The 21,749-nt window shown below is 48.9% G+C and overlaps 1 protein-coding gene across 1 annotated transcript in view; it reads right to left on the bottom strand.

Moving 5' to 3' along the window:
• LOC136629103 (zinc finger protein 420-like) overlaps positions 1-13,326 on the bottom strand; it is a 43,139-nt gene extending 29,813 nt beyond the window's left edge. The window contains exon 1 of the mRNA XM_066605237.1: positions 13,270-13,326. The gene's annotated coding sequence lies outside the window, so the exon portion shown is untranslated. The remainder of the gene's footprint in view (positions 1-13,269) is intronic.
• Between the last annotated feature and the right edge of the window lie 8,423 nt (positions 13,327-21,749).

Raw genomic sequence — 21,749 nt, 5'->3', positions numbered from 1 at the left:
CTGCCCACGACAAGGGAAGTCATCACACATATCTGTTACGGTCGTGTGGGCAAACTAAGAGGGATACGCACAGGTTTCAGACAACTGACCCTGAGCTACAGGGAGGATGACATGGCCCTACCTGAGCGGGGACATCGCCCCAATAAAGGGCAGCCCAGCGGTCTACGGGTCTGGGCCCCAGCTGATCGTAGGAACCATGCACCAGAGTAGGACAAACAAACATGCCACATGACAGAGACAAGTGGACAGAGTAAGCTGAGCCAGAATACACAGCATACAGCAGCCAAAATGCAACCAATAGTAGCAGGTAGTAAAGCTGAATATAAATACCAGGTATTAGTTGACATTTTGATCAAAACGTGGAAGCTAGTGGGCCACCTCAAGGCCCCTGGCTATACCGCTATTCCCTACACTAACCAGGAGTCAAGCGACACCGGACACAGATCACACAGCAAGCTGAAGTAACATGACTGCTCACCCTGAACACCAGACAAACACTGACAGGAACTGGGTTTATATGTGAGCAAAGACCCAGGGGATTGGCTAGCAGGAGATCACCACACACAGCCAGCTCAATCATTCAACACCTGTGAGCTGTGCAGCTAGAAACCCTATTACTACAGGTCCCAGCAGCACAACGTAACAGTATCCATGTTCATCACATTAAAGAGTAAATAAAGGCTGTCGCCAGGCTATCCCCTACAGTCCCTGATCGATTGCACAATATTTTACTGTTTGCTGACCTCTGCAGCCACTTTACTACGTCGGAGGGCATTCACATCCGGCACCAAAGTCCCAAGAGTGCAAGATATTACATATATATGGTGTTTTTCTGTAAAACTCAATCTATATAAATTATTGCACAAATCGCAGAAAAAGCACTTCAGCTGTGCAGGGATCGGGACCTTATATCACAAAGAGCCCCAGGGCCTCATGGGAAAAGAACCTCTGCCTCTGTCCGAGAGGAATAGATCAGGGTATCTCACAATAAACGAGGCAATAAGTGACGCAGGATAGGAAAGCGACAACCTTTGGCGGCAGTGTTCGTGCCACTTTAGGTCTTTATTTGGGGTGTTCGCCCTGTTATTCACCATAATAATAATAATGGTGATCTTTTTTCTTAGACTGGGAACCAGTAGACCCAGTTTCCCCACGAGAACTGTGGTAACTTACATACCACTTACCAGGTTACTAGTTATTGAGGTTGTTATAACTCTTATGCTATTATTTCTAGTCTCGGTTTTGAGTCTCATTGGCCAATGTGATGATAATGTCTTTACTGTTGCAAATTGGGTGAAGGTAGATATGTGAGCGATATTTTGGCCAGAGGGGACTGGGAGTCGTACCGGGGCGGAGCCTACCTCTGCTCTGCCGGGGTCTCCCAAGCTTCCTCTCAGCCCAAACAATTCAGTCTATACTGTCATAATAATGGTATTTAAAATAATATCTGTCAATGCTAAAGGTCTTAACTCTCCCTTTAAGAGATCTAGGCTGTGGAGGAGGCCCAGGAGTTAGGTATTCAGAAGATGCACAAAAATAGAGAAAGTACACAGAGTAGATTATAAACACTTCCCGCATATTTTCTTATCCCAGACAACGCAAAAAAAAAGGCGGAGTACGCATCGCCTTTAAAAATACAGTGGCATTATCCCTGATGATGATGGGCGCTTGTCACCCTGAATTAAACCATTAACAACACATGCTATACTATAGTGGCAATAAATGCCCCAAATTATGAACAACACAAATGTATTAATTGGGTTCTGGCTATCATTAACCAAAATAAGGTGGGCATAGAGCTCTGTGAATCCATTGGATATCATCACCTATCTGGATCCCTACCATCCTTAGGAGACCTCCACTATCCCCACACCCTCCTCCCCTACCTCCGGAGAGCTTTTCAGGACTTCTGTGGTGGTGTTTTCGGGTTGCGGCCTGTTATGGCCTACTAAAGCCGACGCATCCCTGGCCTGGAGTGCCGGCCGCTACCGCCACCTGATTTCCTGGGGTGCCTGCTCTTCCTGCCTATCCAGTGCTGACCACGGCAAATTGTTATATCCAGTGTAACCACGGCTCCTGGCTGCTGTATCTGTGCTGAGCCTGCACTGGGACACAGCGCCACTGATCGCTGCGGCAGGACAGGCCTTACTACATACAGTCTCCATGGGGTCCTCCTGCCTGTTGTCTCCTGCCTCCAGAGACTTAGAGGCACTGAAGAGCTGTGGTCAACTATGTAAACAAGAGAAAACTATGTTCTCCCGCAGGTACCCACACATACGGGAGTGCAGAGTCTGCAGAGGAGGGAGAGGTGAAATAGTGAAGAAGGAAAGAAGAGGAGAGGAAGGATAAAGAAAAGGGGAAGAAGAGGGAGAGAGAACAAAGTTCCACTGGGAGCGCCCTAACCATAGCTCACTGAGGGGGGATTAGAGATCGTAATCAATCACAGCAGCATTGGCGGCTCCTGGAACAGGCCTGATAGCAGTAGTCCAATACATCTGCAGCAGTATTCCAATAGGTGGCGCTGCAGAGGTATTGTTCCATCTCCCTTATTCGCATATTTTGTTTGTCTCACACAATGTCCAGGTGCTTAACTCTCCTAACAAAGGATGCAAAGCCTTTGAAAACTACCATAAGATATGGGCAGATAATGCATTTTCCCCTGCCCCCACCCCGACATTCTTTTACTGCAGCTGTCCAACACCCTGCCCGACCTCCACACGGGAAAAAAAAAAAGAGGTATGGGAATCTGGATACCCAGACAAACATGTTTTGCTCTGAGGAAGATCCATCGAGATGCTGAGGGTAGTTTCCTACCGTGTTTCCCCAAAAATAATCCCTTTCCCCGATTTTCGGGGAGGCTTGAAATATAAGCCCTCCCCCAATAATAAGCCCTAGCTAAACTACTTTAAAAAAACCATCAATACTCACCTAGCCAGCGGCATCTGAGCCCCTCATGCTGGTTTGCGGCACTGTGGCAAGCTGCCATGTCCTCTTTGCTGACATATCACTCTCTTTCGGGTGACGATCTTTGAATATCCCGCCCCTAGCAAACGAGTTATGTGATTTGATCGAGCACTAGCCAATCAGACCTGGCGCTCAATTATTCACAGCCATTCAGTGAATGACATCACTGAATGGCTGTGATTGGTTCATCAAGCGCCGGCTCTGATTGGCTGAGCCAGTGGTGCTCATGATCCAATCACAGCACTCACTTGCTGAAGATGGTGTATTCAAAGCCCCGTCACCAGAAAGAGTGATATGTCAGCGCAGAGGACACGGCAGTCTGCAGCAGCACCGGAGACCAGTGCGAGGAACTCAGATGCCACGGGCAAGGTGAGTATAAGCCCCCTCCCCCTGAAAATAAGACACTGTGCCTCTTTTTGGGCAAAATTAAATGAGACAGTGCTTATTTTCATGGAAACAAGGTAATAGTCGCAGGCACACTTAAGGGATCTCAAGTTATGCTTGTTAATTACTACGCCCCTAACACTAAACAACTTCCATTCCTGCATAATCTCCTCTCCTCTTGTCTTCCTCCCTTCAAGGGCCCAATTATTGTGGGTAGGGATTCTAATTTAGCTCTGGATATTTCCCTTGACAAATCAAAATCGGACAAATCTAAACTCATTCCCCCATAGCTTTTGCCCATCGATTTGCTGGGGTCCTGCACTCCTTTGACCTCATAGATATTTGCTTGAACTCTCACCCCTCTGATAGAGATTATACGTATTATTCCATAGCTCATAATTTATACACCAGAATAGACCATGTTTTTATACAAACTAGATTTATCCTCAAAAACACCAAGGCAAAAATTCTGACGTGCCCTGGTCAGACCATTCTCTGTAATTTATTTCCTTTATAGATCTTGCCAGTCACAAAACTACAGGATGCTGGTGGTTGAATAAATCCCTCCTCAGCAATGAGTCTGTACAAAAGGTGATTCTATATACTACTGGGGACGTTTTTACACATAACCTCCCAGCAGACACCATTGCTACCATTTAGGATGCACATAAGGTGGTAGTTAGAGGAAGATTCATCCAATTAGCTTCCAAGATAAAGGCTCAGCGGGCTATGAATATACAGCAAAAAGAGTCCCTGTATTCTTCTGTGTTAGAATGCCACAAAACTTACCCCTCTCTGGATCTTTTGTCTGAGATCTCAAAAGCACATACTGAGCTTAATTTATGCTTAACTACAATAGCAGAAAAACAATTAAGATGGTCCAGATATATTTTTTCTCACAGGGGACCCGGAACAATTGCTAAATTGTACTACAACTTCACAACGGTACTAGTGCATTATGTCTCCACCGGATGTATGGGTTGAGACATGGGTTGGCCGGTGTCAGTGACAAGAACTCCCAGGGCACACGCCCCCCTCAGCTTCAACACATGTCATTGGATGACTCTCATCTGTGCTTCTGCCGCCCCAACGCCGAACTTATACCTCTCACCGACGCATTTCAATCTCCGCTGCCCTTCACCCTGTGGCCACTGCCGCCGGGACTGCTGTAACTGCTATCTTCTCTTCCGTTCCCACTGCAGCTAGGACTGCTTGCACTGTGGTCCCTGCTCCTCTCACCTTCAGACTGTCACTGTCATCTCCGCTCCTGTGTCCGCTGCAGCCAGCAACAATGTCACTCGGGTCTCCGCTCCTCTCTCTGTTGCACTGCCATTTCCGCTTCCCCTTCCCCTGCAGCCACTGCAGACGGACTCCAGTCATTCTTGTTCCAGCTCCTGTCTCTGCCGGAGTGGTCAGGTTTTGTGGCCGACGGGGCAGTCGATCAGAGGTTAGGGCTGTGCACTTTGTCTCCACTCAATCAGGTGGGCAACCAATCCAAAATGGTGAACAGTAGATCAGAATTGTGCCACGTGCATTTATCTTTACCATAGCAGAAAGTGAATGAAGAACCACTCACCTGGTGCACAGCGGGTTAACCCTGGATAGGGAAATCCCACCTGCACCTCCGGTCAAAGTTCACACTAAAAAATGTATTTGTCCGGGATCTGAGCATCTTGGAGAGGCGTCAGAAGAAAGGCAAATCTCACCAAGGTTGTCCAGGAGTCAGTGTGAATATCCACCAGATAATTAGGAAAAAATTCACTCAGCACTCTTTAGGGACTGAACAGTCTTTTCAGTTAAATGTAATGATTCAACCCAATGATTCTTTCCAGTTACGTCACGGTGCTTCAGTATTGCTTCAATGTATGTATATACATGTTATATGCTTTATAGATCATTTAATGCTTCAAAAAGGATTTGCGTGGCAGATCTATAAATAAAGGATGTGAACCTGTTTATGGGTTGAATCATTATGTTTAACTGAAAAGACTGTCGCTAAAGAGTGAATTTATTCCTAATTATCTGGTGGAATCCAAAGTTGTGGGCGTTGTTGTGAGCGTGCACTTGGTCTCCACCCATTCTGCTGGTGGAGACATAATGCACCAATACCCTTCACAACACCCATAAACAAACTTCCCTATATGCAGAGATAAGAAGAGGAGCTGGGCGAGGAATAACTCAATTTCAGATTGGCATAAAATAGAAAGTTTTGCTTTTGAAATGGCTATAAATGTATCTATTACAGAGGCGGGCTATAAACTTTTAATACGTTGTTACGTGGTTCCAAGAAGAATCTCCAGCATGTTCCTAGAAAACGTTGGCCCTATGTATCAGAGGATGCAGAGGCTAGGGTTCCTTTCTACACATTTGGTGGGATTGTCCGAGGCTTTGTGGATTCTAGATCCAGGTATATACTCTAATGTTCTTCATCACAAATCAATCACTACAAAAAAATCGTCCTGGGAAGCCCTACTGGACAAAGGCTCAAATGAATCTATTGTCTCCCTCTTTAACATTAGTGACCTGAATGACATTTGGCATTTTCAAGACCCAACAGAGCATGACCACACCTTTTTCTCGCACCCCTAGCAGAATAGATTTTATGCTCCTGAACAGGGGTCTTATTAGTAGGGTCAAAGTGGACTAAAGAGGACTTGTCTATGAGTGAGTGCTTTTCTTGCTCCGCCCTTGATCACATGGTGGTGACGTAACCTCAGGTCCTACAACATAAAACATGCAAAGCCTGATAGAAGCCGTGTTTTCACAGGGCCTGTGATGATGTCACCGTCATGTAATCACACGGCCAGGTAATTTAGCAGAGCTGTGTGTGTATGTGACATGCCCATATAATGTAGCAGAGCTGTGTGTGTCTATGACATGAACATGTCATGTAGCAGAGCTGTGTGTGTCTATGACATGAACATGTCATGTAGCAGAGTTGTGTGTCTTGTGACACGACTACGTAATGTAGCAGAGCTGTGTGTGTCTGTGACATGCCCCTGTAATATAGCAGAGCTGTGTGTGTCTGTGACATGCCCATGTAATGTAGCAAAGCTGTGTGGGTCTGCTACATGAGCATGTAATGCAGAAGCGCTGTGTGTGTCTGTGGCATGCAATTGTAATATAGCACAGCTGTGTCTGTGTGTGGGACGCCCATATAGCAGAGCTGTGTGTGTCTGTGTGACGCGCGCACGCAGCAGAGCTGTGTGTGTCTGTGTGACGCGCGCACGCAGCAGAGCTCTGTGTGTCTGTGTGACGCGCGCACGCAGCAGAGCTCTGTGTGTCTGTGTGACGCGCGCACGCAGCAGAGCTCTGTGTGTCTGTGTGACGCGCGCACGCAGCAGAGCTCTGTGTGTCTGTGTGACGCGCGCACGCAGCAGAGCTCTGTGTGTCTGTGTGACGCGCGCACGCAGCAGAGCTCTGTGTGTCTGTGTGACGCGCGCACGCAGCAGAGCTCTGTGTGTCTGTGTGACGCGCGCACGCAGCAGAGCTCTGTGTCTGTGTGACGCGCGCACGCAGCAGAGCTCTGTGTCTGTGTGACGCGCGCACGCAGCAGAGCTCTGTGTCTGTGTGACGCGCGCACGCAGCAGAGCTCTGTGTCTGTGTGACGCGCGCACGCAGCAGAGCTCTGTGTCTGTGTGACGCGCGCACGCAGCAGAGCTCTGTGTCTGTGTGACGCGCGCACGCAGCAGAGCTCTGTGTCTGTGTGACGCGCGCACGCAGCAGAGCTCTGTGTCTGTGTGACGCGCGCACGCAGCAGAGCTCTGTGTCTGTGTGACGCGCGCAGCAGAGCTCTGTGTCTGTGTGACGCGCGCACGCAGCAGAGCTCTGTGTCTGTGTGACGCGCGCAAGCAGCAGAGCTCTGTGTCTGTGTGACGCGCGCAAGCAGCAGAGCTCTGTGTCTGTGTGACGCGCGCAAGCAGCAGAGCTCTGTGTCTGTGTGACGCGCGAACGCAGCAGAGCTCTGTGTCTGTGTGACGCGCGAACGCAGCAGAGCTCTGTGTCTGTCTGACGCGCGAACGCAGCAGAGCTCTGTGTCTGACGCGCGCACGCAGCAGAGCTCTGTGTCTGTCTGACGCGCGAACGCAGCAGAGCTCTGTGTCTGACGCGCGCACGCAGCAGAGTTCTGTGTCTGTCTGACGCGCGCACGCAGCAGAGCTCTGTGTCTGTCTGACGCGCGCACGCAGCAGAGCTCTGTGTCTGTCTGACGCGCGCACGCAGCAGAGCTCTGTGTCTGTCTGACGCGCGCACGCAGCAGAGCTCTGTGTCTGTCTGACGCGCGCACGCAGCAGAGCTCTGTGTCTGTCTGACGCGCGCACGCAGCAGAGCTCTGTGTCTGTCTGACGCGCGCACGCAGCAGAGCTCTGTGTCTGTCTGACGCGCGCACGCAGCAGAGCTCTGTGTCTGTCTGACGCGCGAACGCAGCAGAGCTCTGTGTCTGTCTGACGCGTGCAGGTGGCAGAGCTCTGTGTCTGGGTGACGTGCGAATGTAGTAAAGCTCCGTGTCTGTGTGACGCGCGCATGTAGCAGAGCTCAGTGTGTGTCTGTAACATGCGCATGCAGCAGAGCTTTGTGGTGCTATTAATTTCCTAATAACTACTAGTTTCCACTACTATAGACATCATCAGATAGTCAGACCACACACCCATAACTTTGTTGATTCAGGAAGTCTTGAACCACCCAACTATTAAAGTACTTGGCACTTGAACAAATATATCCTAAAACTCTTAAAGTATCCCCCTCATTCACTAAAAATGTTATTAGACTATTTTGAAATTAATGACAATGCAGAGGTATCTGACTCTATTCTATGGAGTGCCCTTAAGGCACTTATGAGAGGTAATTTCCTAAAGCAGTCCTCATATGATAGAAAACACAGAAACACCTTACTATTGTCACTACAATCTAGGCTCTGACCACTGCACACACTTAATACGTTTTCTCATTCGCCAGAAAGAACTAAAGAAATATTCGCTGTACACCAACAGGTCTAAAAATTGCATACTGTGTTTTCCCCAAAATTAGCCATACTCCAAAAATAAGCCCTTGCTGTGTTACATAAAAAAGAAGGAATGCATTACCTAGCAGGCTCATTCCATGCACTCCGCTGCTCTACAGAGCTCTGCTGCGCATCCTGATAGCCCTCGGCCGCCCACACAAGATCGCTTCCTAGTTATGAGATTCATAAATCCTGCATGCATGAAGAGATGGCTTTGGTTCTCGAGTGCTGCTAAGCCAATTAATGTATCACTCGATGAACCAATCACAGCCGTCTCATTGGCTCTCAACTGCTGCTTAGCCAATCAATACAGTGTCTGATGAACCAAACAGAGCCATCACTTCCTGGGGGTCGGATTTATGACTCCCATAACCAGGAAGTGATCTTCTCTGGGCTGGTGAGGACAGCAAGCAGCATGCTGGATCTCCGGAGAACAGCAAGACGCACCTGCTAGGTAATTATAATAAGACAGCCCCCCCCCCCCAAAAAAAAAACAGAATAGTGACCGGTGACATCAGATAGTGGTGACAGTAGTGACAGAATAGTGACCGGTGACATCAGATAGTGGTGACAGTAGTGACAGAATAGTGACGGGTGACATCAGATAGTGGTGACGGTAGTGACAGAATAGTGACAGGTGACATCAGATAGTGGTGACAGTAGTGACATAATAGTGACCGGTGACATCAGATAGTGGTGACGGTAGTGTCAGACTAGTGACCGGTGACATCAGATAGTGGTGACAGTAGTGACAGAATAGTGACCGGTGACATCAGATAGTGGTGACAGTAGTGACAGAATAGTGACCGGTGACATCAGATAGTGGTGACAGTAGTGACAGAATAGTGACCGGTGACATCAGATAGTGGTGACAGTAGTGACAGAATAGTGACCGGTGACATCAGATAGTGGTGACAGTAGTGACAGAATAGTGACCGGTGACATCAGATAGTGGTGACAGTAGTGACAGAATAGTGACCGGTGACATCAGATAGTGGTGACAGTAGTGACAGAATAGTGACAGGTGACATCAGATAGTGGTGACAGTAGTGACAGAATAGTGACCGGTGACATCAGATAGTGGTGACAGTAGTGACAGAATAGTGACAGGTGACATCAGATAGTGGTGACGGTAGTGACATAATAGTGACAGGTGACATCAGATAGTGGTGACAGTAGTGACATAATAGTGACAGGTGACATCAGATAGTGGTGACAGTAGTGACAGAATAGTGACCGGTGACATCAGATAGTGGTGACAGTAGTGACAGAATAGTGACCGGTGACATCAGATAGTGGTGACAGTAGTGACAGAATAGTGACCGGTGACATCAGATAGTTGTGATAGTAGTGACAGGATAGTGACAGATGACATAAGATAGTGGTGACAGTAGTGACAGAATAGTGACAGGTGACATCAGATAGTGGTGACAGTAGTGACAGAATAGTGACCGGTGACATCAGATAGTGGTGACAGTAGTGACAGAATAGTGACAGGTGACATCAGATAGTGGTGACGGTAGTGACATAATAGTGACAGGTGACATCAGATAGTGGTGACAGTAGTGACATAATAGTGACAGGTGACATCAGATAGTGGTGACAGTAGTGACAGAATAGTGACCGGTGACATCAGATAGTGGTGACAGTAGTGACAGAATAGTGACCGGTGACATCAGATAGTGGTGACAGTAGTGACAGAATAGTGACCGGTGACATCAGATAGTTGTGATAGTAGTGACAGGATAGTGACAGATGACATAAGATAGTGGTGACAGTAGTGACAGAATAGTGACAGGTGACATCAGATAGTGGTGACGGTAGTGACAGAATAGTGACCGGTGACATCAGATAGTGGTGACGGTAGTGACAGAATAGTGACCGGTGACATCAGATAGTGGTGACGGTAGTGACAGAATAGTGACCGGTGACATCAGATAGTGGTGACAGTAGTGACAGAATAGTGACGTGTGACATCAGATAGTGGTGACGGTAGTGTCAGACTAGTGACCGGTGACATCAGATAGTGGTGACAGTAGTGACAGAATAGTGACCGGTGACATCAGAGAGTGGTGACAGTAGTGACAGAATAGTGACCGGTGACATCAGATAGTGGTGACAGTAGTGACAGAATAGTGACCGGTGACATCAGATAGTGGTGACAGTAGTGACAGAATAGTGACCGGTGACATCAGATAGTGGTGACAGTAGTGACAGAATAGTGACCGGTGACATCAGATAGTGGTGACAGTAGTGACAGAATAGTGACCGGTGACATCAGATAGTGGTGACAGTAGTGACAGAATAGTGACCGGTGACATCAGATAGTGGTGACAGTAGTGACAGAATAGTGACAGGTGACATCAGATAGTGGTGACAGTAGTGACAGAATAGTGACCGGTGACATCAGATAGTGGTGACAGTAGTGACAGAATAGTGACAGGTGACATCAGATAGTGGTGACGGTAGTGACATAATAGTGACAGGTGACATCAGATAGTGGTGACAGTAGTGACATAATAGTGACAGGTGACATCAGATAGTGGTGACAGTAGTGACAGAATAGTGACCGGTGACATCAGATAGTGGTGACAGTAGTGACATAATAGTGATCGATGACATCAGATAGTGGTGACAGTAGTGACAGAATAGTCACCGGTGACATCAGATAGTGGTGACAGTAGTGACATAATAGTGACCGGTGACATCAGATAGTGGTGACAGTAGTGACAGAATAGTGACCGGTGACATCAGATAGTGGTGACAGTAGTGACAGAATAGTGACAGGTGACATCAGATAGTGGTGACAGTAGTGACAGGTGACATCAGATAGTGGTGACAGTAGTGACAGAATAGTGATAGGTGACATCAGATAGTGGTGACAGTAGTGACAGAATAGTGACAGGTGACATCAGATAGTGGTGGCAGTAGTGACAGAATAGTGACAGGTGACATCAGATAGTGGTGACAGTAGTGACAGGTGACATCAGATAGTGGTGACGGTAGTGACAGAATAGTGACAGGTGACATCAGATAGTGGTGACAGTAGTGACAGAATAGTGACAGGTGACATCAGATAGTGGTGACAGTAGTGACAGAATAGTGACCGGTGACATCAGATAGTGGTGACAGTAGTGATAGAATAGTGACAGGTGACATCACATAGTGGTGACAGTAGTGACAGAATAGTGATTAGTGACATCAGATAGTGGTGACAGTAGTGACAGAATAGTGACCGGTGACATCAGATAGTGGTGACAGTAGTGACAGAATAGTGACAGGTGACATCAGATAGTGGTGACCAGTGATTCTCCCGCCGATCATAAGGAGATATAGGCCGTAGTAGAGCGCCGGTATATTACCTCCATAGTGCAGAGATTGCGCTATGTGACATCCGCGCGTCGGTCACGTGATTCATAGAGTATACTGTGTGAGCAGTGACGTCTTCCAAGGATGACAGAGAGGCGGAGGCGTCCCAGTTTGGGGGGGGTGTTTCAGCCCTAAACCCGCAGCGATCACATGATATGGGCAACTAGGAAATTCTAGTGCCGGTATTTTTAAGCAGGTGAATAGTGGCATCGGCGGGAGAATCCGATCGGACTACAATACAAGTTCGGCACTTTACTCCCCGTGACAGTGGTAATCTTCCGCATAAGATAACATTTATATCCGCGGCCCCTGGGTTGTTAATTAGAGGAATACATCTGTTCCGCCCACTACCAGAAGATGATTGGCTAATCTATTGGTATCCACCCATTAAGGGAGGAGTTAGCAGGGTATATCTCCAGCTCCACACTGGGTTCACCATCAGAGCCATAGGCTTCATCTTCTGATTTGGGATCGCCGCACCTATATGTTACCCAGGGATAGCACCCTAGACTCCTATTGGAGCTCGCTGTGTGTGACCATGGCTCGCAGCCAGAATAGTATTACCTCCTACCAGCGTGAGCCCAGCCAGCACTTAGTTGTGAGCAGATCTACATCTACAAGAACCCCGGGCCCCATCAATCTGGAGTTCTTCTCTCTATATTATCTATCCCCATATTAGCGCTATGTGAAATCCTCAGGGACCGATCATCCCTTGGGCATTCTTCATAGGTGGGCATCAGTCAGGGTTATCTCAGTTCTTTGCCCAGACTTATTTAGGGCCATCTAATTACAGCTCCTGATGACTGATGTTAGCAGAAGCATGAAATCCATGAGCTATTTGATTGATGAAATATTATAAAATACATCAATCCACACAGATATTTGCTGTCCTGATAGGACCCATTCTTAAGGTCCTTGCATATGGTGACATCTTCTATGCTGGGCTGTTACCTGTTACTATAGATCCACTCTCACATCTATAAGACTCGATCTATATTGGGGTATAACAGTCATCATCCACCTTTCACTTTATTGGACGTGACCTTTGCATTTGTCTCATCCAATCAGTGATCAGCATTACGAATAGTGACTGACCTACCCTAAAGATCTATACTTTGTCCCCTAGTCTTTTTTTATGTTTGTTTGGTGGCCCATAATTATGTTTTTTAATAAGGATTCCTAATAAAAGTTACATTTTATTTAGTCTATTCCCTGTGTGGGAGACTCACACCGACCTACAGATGACAACGTGCCATCTTCTGTCACTGCAGAAAGCCCCTGAGCTGCCGTCTGTCTGAGATCCCTCAGTGGGCCCCTTCCTCACAGCTCCTATAGGTCTCAGTGGCCAGTGCAGGGTTACAGTGATTAACCCTTAAACTCCTAATTGTCCCCCCTGCTGTGTGAGGAGCACATGTCACCTCTCAGGCAGTGAAAGGGTTACAGCTGGTAACTTCCAGCAGCGACTCCCATCATCCACCAGGGGGCGCCGACTCATTCATGAGGTTCCATCATACCGTTTGCTGATGGCAGAAGGTCTCACAACCCTACCGTACCTCCACCGGGGTAGATGCTGGAATGTAGGGGCTCCTAGGAGGTCTGAGGACAGGAAGTCACATGGTGGTGAGGTCACATGACTGGGGGAGGAGCTTACTAATAATGCAGTTCTGTGGAGAGAGGAGAAGAGGAGGCTGCTGGGAGGGCTGTGACTGGAAGAGAGGAAGACTTGGGCTTGTTGCCCCCAGGATTCCTCTTCCTCTGTGTGAGGATGCTGCCCCCTCCTGGTCAGAGGGTCCCGGTCCTTCACCCCCCAGGATTCCTCTTCCTCTGTGTGAGGATGCTGCCCCCTCCTGGTCAGAGGGTCCCGGTCCTTCACCCCCCAGGATTCCTCTTCCTCTGTGTGAGGATGCTGCCCCCTCCTGGTCAGAGGGTCCCGGTCCTTCACCCCCAAGGATTTCTCTTCCTCTGTCCAAGAATGCTGTCCCCTCTGGTTAGGAGCGTCCCGGTCCTTCACCCCCAGGTTTTTTCTTCCTCTATGTGAGGATGCTGCCCCCTCCTGGTCAGAAGGTCCCGATTTTTCACCCCCCAGGATTCCTCTTCCTTTGTGTGAGGATGCTGCCCCCTCCTGGTCAGAAGGTCCCGATTTTTCACCCCCCAGGATTCCTCTTCCTTTGTGTGAGGATGCTGCCCCCTCCTGGTCAGAAGGTCCCGATTTTTCACCCCCCAGGATTTCTCTTCCTCTGTGTGAGGATGCTGCCCCCTCCTGGTCGGAGGGTCCCAGTCCTTCACGCCCCCAAGATCTCTCTTCCTGTGTGTGAGGATGTTGCCCCCTCCTGGTCGTTGGGTCCTTGTCCTTGACCCCCCCAAGATTCCTCTTCCTCTGAGAATGCTGCCCCCTCCCGGTCAGAGGGTTCCGCTCATTCACCCCCCAGGATTCCTCTTCCTCTGTGTGAGGATGCTGCCCCCTCCTGGTTGCAGAGTCCCGGTTATTCACCCCCTCAGGATTCCTCTTCCTCCATGTGAGGATGCTGCCCCCTCCTGGTCAGAAGGTCCCGGTCTTTCACCCCCCCAGGATTTCTCTTCCTCTATGTGAGGATGCTGCCTCCTCCTCGTCATAGGATCCCGATGCTTCATCCCCCAGGATTCCTCTTCCACTGTGTGAGAATGCTGCCGCCTCTAGGTCGGAGAGTCCTGTCCTTCAACCCCCCCAGGATTTTTCTTCGTCTGTGGGAGGATGCTGCCCCCTCCTGGTCATAAGGTCCCGGTCCTTCACCCCCCCAAGATCTCTCTTCCTGTGTGTGAGGATGCTGCCCCCTCCTGGTCGGAGGGTCCCGGTCCTTCACCCCCAGGATTCCTCTTCCTCTGTGTAAGGATGCTGCCCCCTCCTGGTCGGAGGGTCCCGGTCCTTCACCCCCCAGGAATCCTCTTCCTCTGTGGGAGGATGCTGCCCCCTCCTGGTTGGAGGGTCCCGGTCCTTCACCCCCAGGATTCCTCTTCCTCTGTGTGAGGATGCTGCCCCCTCCTGGTCGGAGGGTCCCAGTCCTTTACCCCCAGGATTCCTCTTCCTGTGTGTGAGGATGCTGCCCCCTCCTGGCCATAGGGTCCCGGTCCTTCACTCTCCAGGATTTCTCTTCCTCTGTGTGAGGATGCTGCCCCCTCCTGGTCGGAGGGTCCCGGTCCTTCACCCCCAGGATTCCTCTTCCTCTGTGTGAGGATGCTGCCCCCTCCTGGTCGGAGGGTCCTGTTCCTTCACCCCCCAGGATTCCTCTTCCTCTGTGTGAGGATGCTGCCCCCTCCTGGTCAGAGGGTCCCAGTCCTTCACCCCCCAGGATTTAGTATCCCCCTGTGTCCTCAGTGTAGATCCGGCTGCAGTAAAGGACTCTTATCTAAGGGCCTTTTATACCGGCAGATACATCGCTGGTCGTTCAACCAGAAATCCTTCAGAATCGTTCCGTCTTTCACATTCGCCATATAAGTGAGACGGAGCGACCGAGCGCTGATTAACCCTTTATACCTGCAGGAAATGAGCGAACAGTGAACGATTCTTGTTCTCCGTTCCATCGCCTCGCAGTCAGACTGAACGATTATCGCGCACTTTCTCTCGTTTGAACAGTTTTTTGAAGCATTATCGCTTTGTCTACAATCACCCTGCGGGCGGCTTCACATGGGCGGGTTGGAACATATAGAATGTACGCGTGCAAAACATGGAGAATAGCCCCCCAGTATGGATGTACCACTAGAGGGCTCCACATACAAAATGCACATTGTGCGCCTTGCTGGTCGGTCGCACTGGCAGCTACGTGTCAATTCACTATAACTGAATAAGCAGCAGCACTTTCCCTGATCTCTGCCAGTGTGTGTCTGAGGCAAGCCGCGGGCGGGACCGCTTTAAGTACTCGGCGGTCACTTGATCTCGCCAGCCACTCTCTGCAGGGGGGTGGGATAGGGCTGGAACGTCACAGGAGGAAGTTGTAATGCCTTCCCTTCATGTCTATTGGCTAAAAAATAGCGCTAAACATGCGGGGAAGGAAATGGAATTGACTGGAGTACCGCATGGTGTTCGTCTCAAGTAACGAGTATCTCGAGCACCCTAATGTTCGAACGAGCATCAAGCTCGGACGAGTGTGCTCGCTCATCTCTACTGACGATATGACCTAGGTATTTGACCGCTGTCTGAAGTAGGGGACATTTGCTTGGTTTTACCTTTGTGCCACGCTGGATGAGGATTTGAAAAACTTCTTTAAGGTGCTGAAGATGTTCTTCGTAAGTTTTCGAGTAAATCATCATGTCGTCTAGGTATAGAAGGACAGTCTCAAACTTTTTGTGACCTAGACAGCGCTCCATAAGTCTCTGGAATGTACCCAGTGCATTACAAAGACCAAAAGGCCCATTGGAGTGGTAAAGACAGCCTTTTCATGGTCAGGGCCGTACATGGGCCCTTGCCAATAGCCGCTAGTGAGATCAAGGTGGAAAAGTATACAGCAGACCCGAGAGTGGTGAGAGTCCTCTATACGGGGCAATGGGTAGGCATCTGTATGTGTGATATAATTTAGTTTTCTGTAATCCACACAAACTTTCTCCGCCATCTTTCTTTTTTACAAGCAGGATGGGTGCGGCCCACGGACTGTAGCTCTCTCTAATATCTTTATTTTTCATATCTTGTATCATAGTATTACCTTACTGATATGAAGCGGGAGGTATAGGACGGTATCTCTCTGTGATGAGTGGATGACCGTTAGTAGGAATTGAATGATAGATGTACTGAACTTGTCCAAAATCGGTGTCATGCTTGCTAAATGCAGCTTCTTTTTCTCTGGCTACTGCTTGCACTCCTTGAATCTGTTCTGACATACTCCAGTTATTGCTGATATGGATCTCATCTATCCAGGACTTGGAGCTTTCAGAGGGAGCCTGTTTTGATTGAGATTTCTACAGGTGTCTCCTGCTCTTGGCTAGCTTCTGGCGCCCGATTCCTGGGGTCAGACATCACTTCCAGCTGAGAGTCATCCAGTTTCACTAAGCATACTGGACACTTTTTACTTCTCCTCCTAACCTCCCTAGGTTTTTGAGTATCCCTGTCCTGACATGACAAGCTAGAACTCCATTAGTAAAGGGAATGTAGTGCAGGTGTTTGTAGTTTGGCCCACAGGAACACTTACAGTTTGGAGATTGTCTGGGTCCTCCCTGGCCGATATCCTGTACTGTGGGCTTGGACTCCTGTCCTTAGGAACTGATCCCCACTTGTAGTAGCCTCCTACAGGGTTCTGCTGGTGCAGCGGCTGTTTATTTTTGAATTTGTCGCCAAGCAGCGGTAGGCCCTGCCCACTTCATGCACTCTATCTGATGCCCCGCCCCCCTTGCAGAGCGTCTGACAACAGCCGCTAGCGTCAAGGAGCCAATGCAGTGGCTGCCGCCTGGATGATGGCTACGGTGGTGCCGGAGAGCCCGTCCTTCGACCCAGGCCCACACAGTCTCGGTTAGCACCCAGGTGAGGTATTTCCCACTGGCGTAACCGGGTCTGCCAGGAACGATGCCGCCCGCTGCCTTCGTGAGTCCTGATCTGGCGGTATGTGAAAGCATATGCTGGAGCTCTGCCGCTGCTGTCCTGAAGGGACAGGACAAACACTAGTGGTGTTGGAGGGGAGGTTTCTTTTATGCTCCGCCTCTTCCTGTCCCAGCAGGTCAGCAGCCTCCGGCGTATGCTGTCATGAGGTCTTCAAGAAAGGGAATTATCAGTAAGAAAATCTCCAGTTTTTTTTTTTAGACAGGACACATATAAATGAAGGCTTGCACCCCAAAATGGATACCCCTGTTTGTCGCATTTAACCCCTTAAGGACCAAGCTGTTTTGTAACTTAAGGACCAGACACTTTAGGGATTTTACCCATGTGGTGGTTTTACTGCCCTATTTTGCTTCCTTTAACTACCAAAATTATTTTTATTGTGTTTTTTTTCCCAGTGACATATAGGGCGATTTTTTAAAATACCTTTTTCACTGATTTTTTTTCCCGATTTTTTTTTTTAGTTTTATTGGCGGTAAAATGCTAAAAAAAATGATTTTTTTACATGAATAGTTTTTTTTTTGGGTTCCTCTATTTGTTTCGGCTGTTTTGATATATAGTATGTATGGTTTTGGGTTACAGGGCATAAACAGTCACGGTTTTGGTTGGCTTTGGCTTTGAGTTATTTTCTTTCTAATGTATATATTGTTGTTTAATTCAGTAATATTGTTTTCTTCGTGTATGTAATAATGTTTTGTACTATGTCCCCCATGACATCATGTAAGACCTCTGGTCTTTTCATGTACTTATTTTTTTATATTTGACACTTTCCCACTGTAGCTGGGGCATGCATGGGAGCCACAGTTACAGGGAAAACAACCCCTGGAGTGATATTAGTCACTGGCAGAGCTATCCAGGGTCTAGTTTGACCCTCCAGCTCTGATATAGCAGGGAACCTCAGAGGTCACATGACCCCCCCCCCCCCCCCCGACTCCCGATGTGAAAGTTACATGTTACTTTCACTTTCAGTACACAGTGCTCATTGAGCACTGTGTACTCAGGGAAGCAGAAGGCAGGAAGGGTTAAAAACCCCTTCTGCCTTCTCCACTGGGTTATCAGCTGTTACTAACAGCTGATAACTGTTTCCTGCCTCTGATTGATTGCAGAGCCAGGAGGCTTAAAGCTCCTCCGCAATTTTGCTATCAGTGGTGCTTTAAGCCCAGGACCAGGCGCCGTAAATTTACTGTGCCTGGTCCTTAACGAGCTAAGAGGGAACACCCTTTGGATTTCAGGGCACAACTGAATTCATTCCAGTCTCCATTGCTCATTTGTGCAGAAAAAAAAATTGAGTCCTTAAAAATTAATCTTAGATTAAAGTAATAATGTGAACTGTGTGGTATGTCCGGAGACAGGGGTAATTAGGGGGGCCTGGTTGGGATGGGCACATGGGGCAATAATATCAGGCATCCCTCCTCCTCGCTTTTTTGGGGGTATTTCTTGACCCCACTGGCAGGGATGTGTAAAAGTAGCGCTCTGTGAGTCTTCCTAAGCTTGCTGAGGTGCGGCGGTCTCACATAGAAGGCGTTCATCAAGCTGCTCCGGGAACTGCAGGAAGGCGAGCGTTCCCGGGGCTTCTTGTAAATGACGTATTACACAAAGTGATGTGAATAACGCCGGGCTCACACGGCTATATGTGGAATCCGCTTGTGGAAGCCCGTAGCGGATCCCAGCTGTAAGCCTGGCCGTCGTGCTGCATAATGTTCTGCACATAACTGCGTACTCACACAGGCGGTTATACGCAGTACAACTTTTTCTGCTTAGATTTCCCATACCTCTGCTTAGCGATGACACGGGTACCCGCAGGCCGTATACAATGTGGTTGTGTATGGGCTGCAGAGATATCCACGACCATACAGCACAATGGGTTCTATGTCATGGGTATCCGCGGTAAAATAGAACACGTGAATTGCGTAATTCCGACCCGCTAATGTCAGCAGAATTGTGTAATCCAATGCATTTGAGTGATCCGTGTATAACTGCGGATCAAATGCACGCGGAATCCGCAATTTCTATCAGGTCATGCGAGACTGGCCTACGGTAGATCGCTACCTTTTTATTACATGTCCGAGGACTGCTCAGCGAGGCCATTGGTCACTGCTCCAGGCTCTTGGTGACCGTTGGCCGCCAGGAGCAAGGATATTTTAAATCTCCTTTCAGATCGGTGAGGGGAGATGAAACTTCAACTTTTTTTTTTTACTTTTACATGATCGTCATGATCTATTGGATAACGGCAATCATGTGACCAGGAACCACTCACCACAGCCCCCGTGACATCTCTAGGCTCTTTGGTAGCCAAGAGCAGGAAGATTTTAAATTTCCTTGGCAATCCTTGACTTTTGCACATGCATCTGCCACTATGCTAATTGGCGCATGCGCCAGAGCCGGGGTAAAGTCCACGGAGAAAGATTCCATCGGGGGAGAAATTTGGGTACCTTGGGTATGTAAGGTCTACGGATACGATCTGTAAGGGGGGAGATGAAACTAACTTTTTAAACTTTTTTAAATTTTTATTATTTTTCACTTTTTAATAGAGATGAGCGAGCATACTCGCTAAGGACAATTGCTCGAGCGAGCATTGTCCTTAGCGAGTATCTCCCTGTTCGGAAGAAAACGTTCAGCTGCTGAAGCGGGTGACAGGTGAGTTGCGGCGGTGAGCAGGGGGGGGGGTGAGAGAGAGATCTCCCCTCCGTTCCTCCCCGCTCTCCCCCGCAGCTCCCCGCCTATTGCCAAATCTTTTCTTCCAGGCGGGCAGGTACTCGCTAAGGGCAATGCTCGATCGAGTAATTGCCCTTAGCGAGTATGCTCGCTCATCTCTACTTTTTAACTTTCCATGATCATTGTTATCCGATGGATAACAGTCATCATGGGGCTGGGACCGCTGTATATCTTTGACAGCCGGGGGCAGGGAGATTTTAAATTTGGCTCTCCCACCTTCTGTGCATGGGTGCCACATCGCGAAATGCGCAGAAGCCCGCGGCAGGTGCAGATGCCGCGGGACATTACGGGGGACAGGGGCGAGCATTTTCACTTCCCCTTATGGATCCGATCCATAAGGAGAGGTGTAACTTTAAAGGGGTTGTCCCGCGCCGAAACGGGGTTGTTTTTTTTTCAACAGCCCCCCCGTTCGGCGCGAGACAAACCCGATGCAGGAACTTAAAAAAAAAAAACCGCACAGCGCTTACCTGAATCCCCGCGCTCCGGTGACTTCTTACTTACCTGGTGAAGATGGCCGCCGGGATCTTCTCCCTCGGTGGACCGCAGGGCTTCTGTGCGGTCCATTGCCGATTCCAGTCTCCTGATTGGCTGGAATCGGGACGGGGTGGAGCTACACGGAGCCGCTTTCCGGCACGAGCGGCCCCATTCAGAAAAGAAGAAGACCGGGACTGCGCAAGCGCGTCTAATCCGGCGATTAGACGCTGAAAATTAGACGGCACCATGGAGACGAGGACGCCAGCAACGGAACAGGTAAGTGAATAACTTCTGTATGGCTCATAATTAATGCACGATGTATATTACAAAGTGCATTAATATGGCCATACAGAAGTGTATACCCCCACTTGCTTTCGCGGGACAACCCCTTTAACTTTTTTTTCCACTTTTCTGTCATTTCCATTATCCAGGGACATTTCCTGCATACTTCAGTAGCCAAAAGATTTCAAATTTGCTTGGGCTCCCAACCTTCTGTGCATGCAGTTGACATAATGACACCTGTCGCGCATGCGCAGAAGACCAGTGTCAGGTCCTGGAGGACTAGATCACCGCGGGACATTGCAGAAGACATGGGTCAGTACTCTCAGCTTCCCCCATGGATCCGATCCATAAGGGCAGCTGAATTTTTAACTTTTTGAAAACGTTTTTACACTTGAATGCGGTTAATGGATAGCGCTGATCGCATTGCTGGGGAAAAGGTGCTCCCCGCGACCCCCCAATGACAGCTCCATGTTGTCAGCTCCCTCCATAGCCCACGTGGCTTTAATCCTCGCAGGAAGCATGTTTTTATATCCTCAGGGATTAAATCCCACTTAGCTACGATGTAAAAACACTAAGGGGTTAACATCCTCAGGGGACTTTCAGTGGTGTGAGACCCCCAGGGATCAGCAGGTTATCTCCTACCCTGTGGATAACCTGCAGAAGAACTACACTTCATTGAATATTAGCCACAATGCACAAACACAGGGCAGTCAGACCAGGAGAGTCATGGGACCCCCACACCGGAAATGTCAGCCGTGACCCCGGAACCAGACCGCTGCTCTGTACTTCTCCAGCAGACAGCCGCGGTGTGAGGGGAGCCGGGAGCACAGATGGCAGGCAGTTGTCTCCAAGAGCAGCAGGATGATGACATCATCACACCTCTCCGCTGCGTGCATTGCCCAAACCTTCCTATAGTCAATTCCATTTCCTTCCCCGCATGTTTAGCGCTATTTTTTAGCCAATAGACATGAAGGGAAGGCATTACTACTTCCTCCTGTGACGTGC

Source organism: Eleutherodactylus coqui, chromosome 5, assembly GCF_035609145.1.
Source record: "Eleutherodactylus coqui strain aEleCoq1 chromosome 5, aEleCoq1.hap1, whole genome shotgun sequence".
Classification (NCBI taxonomy): Eukaryota; Metazoa; Chordata; class Amphibia; order Anura; family Eleutherodactylidae; genus Eleutherodactylus; species Eleutherodactylus coqui.
Note: the sequence above shows the minus strand (reverse complement) of the source record. Positions and strands in the feature narration are given on the sequence as shown.